Source organism: Macaca nemestrina, chromosome 2 (genome assembly GCF_043159975.1).
Source record: "Macaca nemestrina isolate mMacNem1 chromosome 2, mMacNem.hap1, whole genome shotgun sequence".
Taxonomy (NCBI): Eukaryota; Metazoa; Chordata; class Mammalia; order Primates; family Cercopithecidae; genus Macaca; species Macaca nemestrina.
This window is the reverse complement of record NC_092126.1, coordinates 181,739,229-181,743,287: the sequence shown is the minus strand read 5'-3', so window position 1 is coordinate 181,743,287 and position 4,059 is coordinate 181,739,229. Positions and strand designations below refer to the sequence as shown.

At 41.1% G+C, this 4,059-nt stretch overlaps 1 pseudogene; it reads right to left on the bottom strand.

Moving 5' to 3' along the window:
- Window positions 1-3,241: 3,241 nt before the first annotated feature.
- LOC105477507 (small ribosomal subunit protein eS25 pseudogene) lies at window positions 3,242-3,649 on the bottom strand (annotated as a pseudogene).
- Window positions 3,650-4,059: the final 410 nt, after the last annotated feature.

The window sequence follows — 4,059 nt, the reverse complement described above, 5'->3', positions numbered from 1 at the left end:
TTAGCATTTTAAACTCATTAACCAACTTTTTGTAAACTCCTATATGATATAATTGTCAAATTCTCTTCCCCCAATCTGAGTCAGTTGGAGGTGAGCTGATTTTACCAATGGTAGTGTCAGCTACCATTGACGTGCCTCCACACTCCCAATTCTTTCCTTTCATAAGCCTCAAGATCAAATGACCTTCTCAGTAACTTACATTTTCAGTTTGACAAAAGTATTTTCACTGGTTCCTTGTAATTCTGCATGGGAGAAATCATGAGAACATTTAACAAGGGCTTAAGTGTGTCCACTTGTGTCGATGAATCATTTGCTCCTAGCCCTGAACCACTTCTTCCTGCCTCGTTGGCTCTGACTGCTTCTGCTCTGCTAATAAGTGGTTTTGTCTGAGTTGTGCTGGAAGAAAAAGATCTGGTGAGGGTGGAATGTGTCATGAGTAAATGAAAGTGCCAACTGAAGTGAGAACACAAAGAGGTGAATGGAGAGATTGAACCCATATTCCTTTAAATTTAGACCTGAGCTTATCATTTCAAGATGGGGCTTCAATATTTTAAATTGGAAACAGTTCTGAGTTATTGCTCAGAGGATCCAGTAACAATCTGTCAATAAAGTAGTAATCTTGGGAGATTTTCCCAAAGTATAATTTCTGGGCTTTGTACATATGTCTTATGGTAGATATGTACCCAAAGCAGGCTAACCAATCTGACCAAACTGGTGGATTTACCAATTGTGTTTCTTTGAAGCCACACATAGAAACCGCTGAATCTATTAGTGGACTCAATTCAGCTGTTGTAATTTGTCAACTGAAGGACCATATCAAGAATCAAGACCAACTTATCTAATTCACATGCTACTTTAGCTCTTTCTTTCATTTCACCTGGGATTTTATTAAGATTGTAGTTTTGGAAACCAGGGCAGAAGTGGGGCAGGGATAGGGGAGCGGAGTGGAGAGAAAGGAAGAAAAACCCAGGACTGAAGATAGAGCTTCCCTTCATTGCTCAATCCCTGATATCCTGTGGCATTGGCTCCCATTCCTTGCCATTTTATTCCAGACAATAGAACCAGTCAGACCTGCAGTGCTTTACTTCAGACATTACATCCTATGACAAACATGTCAACAGATCATAACTGTGTGGCTTCTCTATTCTTTCCTGAAGCAATATTTCTTTATTATTGGAGCTTGGGAATCAAATAAAAGGAACCTCTCCAAAGAATTAAGGCATTTAAGCTGTGTGTTTTAAAAGCTTATTTTTTGTTCTATTTGGCAGCAGGAATGCTCCAAGGATTTCTGGATAATCAGCACCATAGAAAATTATTCCTCCTTTAAAGTTTCTACTAAAGAATTTACATTATAATTTTACATTTTCTATTATATAGCTCCAACCATCTAAAGCAAAACTGTGGTGTATTGCTTGTGTTTAAAACATGCAATCACTGGACTGGAAGCAAGCTTTACGGAAGGTCATATTTCTTAAATGTTTTTAAATCTCTGGGGCTATTTTTTTAAAAGAGAAAGTTAAACACTGATGTGATAATATTAAAAGTTAATTTTTTTTTTTTTTTTTTTTTTTTTTTGAGATGGAGTCTCGCTCTGCCGCCCAGGTGGAGTGCAGTGGCCGGATCTCAGCTCACTGCAAGCTCCACTGCCTCCCTGGTTCACGCCATTCTCCTGCCTCAGCCTCCCGAGTAGTTGGGACTACAGGCGCCCGCCACCTCGCCCGGCTAGTTTTTTGTATTTTTTAGTAGAGACGGGGTTTCACCGTGTTAGCCAGGATGGTCTTGATCTCCTGACCTCGTGATCCGCCCGTCTCAGCCTCCCAAATTCAGCTCCTCTTAGGTACCAGATTTCATTCTAAGGGCTTCACAAGCATTAACTCATTTAATCCTCATTAAACACATTAGTTAAATATTTTTATTATCCTCATTTTTTAGCTTAGGAAACTAAGGCATAGAAAGAGTAAGAAGGTTGTTCAAGGTCTCACAGCTGGTAGGTGGAAGAGCCAGAATTTGTATCTAGGCAGGCTGCTTCTAGGACTATGCTACATGGCGCCACGTGATAGCAAGCTGCCATTTTGTAGATGATAAAATTGGTATCCAAAGACATGAAATAATGGCTGGGCGCAGTGGCTCATGCCTGTAATCCCAGCACTTTGGGAGGCCAGGGCAGGAGGATCACGAGGTCAGGAGATCAAGACCATCCTGGCTAACATGGTGAAACGCTACCTCTACTAAAAGTCCAAAAATTAGCTGGGCGTGGTGACGCATGCATGCCTGTAATCCCACCTACTTGAGAGGCTGAGGCAGGAGAATTGCTTGAACCAGGGAGTCAGAGGTTGCAGTGAGCCGAGATTGCGCCACTGCACTCCAGCCTGGTGACAGAGCAAGACTGTGTCTCAAAAACAAAAACAAAAACGACATGAAGTAACTTGCTAAGATCATATACCTGGTAAGTCATGGAGTCGGGATTTGACCTCGAGTCCCTTGGGCCTCTTTCCAATGCCTTTGTTTTCATTTCACATTGACCTATAGGTAAAAGTCGCAGAAACTGGAATCATACAGTCAGAAGAACAGCTGACAGGCAGTTTGGATTTTCCTCATTATAGACAAACAAAACCTGAAAAATGTAGGCATTTATTTTAATATTTCCAAATCTAATATAAATACAGGCTCAGCACCATTTTTCCTAACCAAGCATCTACCTTTGGTAAGTCCTCATTGGTCCTTCTTCCCCCTCGACCTCAACCTCCAAAAGAAGGACTGGAGGCCAGGGACAAATGTTGACTATGAAAGTGAACAATTAAACGTACTTGGGGCTCCATCAATGAGGAATCTCCCACGTTGCTCACCTGTCTAGCGCCAGTAGGGCATCTTTGAAGAGAGTCCCAAGTCCAGGGTTGTAGGACTGTTCATGGGACCTCAGGGTCAACCCCGTGGTTGTCGTCACCATCGGGCTTGGGCTTGCCCTACAGAAGCTACCTGACATTTACCTGACCCACATCTACTCAAGATCATATCACATGTTGACTTCTTGATAAATAAGATGAGATGACATGTAAAAATACTGCCAGTAAGTGAACAAAGCAGGATACTCAGTTGAGGTCCTGATCATGATGTGAAGTTCTTTTTGAATTTTATGTTTTTAAGGATTAAGTGAATTAGAGTATCTTAAGCCTCTAACTGTATTTGGGACATAGTAGATACTAATATTCTTTTCTTTTTTTTTTGATTGAATAAAGTTTTATTTTTCCAAATGTACAGTTGGTTGGACCTATTCATGCATCTTCACCAGCAGCTGGAGCATCTCCGCCCTTGGTATTTCTGGTGTAAATTACTTGAGCTCTGTGCTTTGAAACCAATTTGATAAGTCCTTTACTAAGGAGCTCCTGAAGGGCTGCCCTGGCCAGGGAACCTCGAATCTTCAGTCTCTCAGAGACCATAGCTGGGGTTATAGTTTATAGTTGGGAACTTCCTTACAGAGTTTGTCGTAGGTAGCTTTGTCAAACAAGACTAACTTATTGAGCTTGTCCCGAACTTTGCCTTTGGACCACTTCTTCTTTTTGGCCTTGCCCCCGGATTTGTTCACTGAGTCTTTGTCTTTCTTGGCTGACTTTCCGGCCTCCTTCTTCCTCTTGTCGTCCTTGGGCGGCATTGCGAAGCTTGCAGAGCAGCAGCGGACACAGCAGCCTTGCTAAGATGTCGGACAAAAAGCCTAATATTCTTTTCTTTGCTTGTCTTCCATTCCCTTCCCTGTTCATGTAAATAATGATTCTGGCAACCAAGAAACATACGAGCTGATCAATTATTGAGCAAATGTATTTAAAATACCCACTGTGTGCCTGGCATTCCTGGGCTTTGTGTAGAATACTAGAGTTGTTGCTGGCTAGCCAAGTCTTTAAGAAACATACTTTTAAAAATTATTTTTTTTATCATAGTAAAATTTACATAACACAGAAATGATTATTTTAGTCATTTAAGTGTACAGTTCAGTGGCATTAAGTACATTTACAGTGTTGTGCAACCATCACTATCCATTTTCAGAAATTTTTTATTATCACAAAC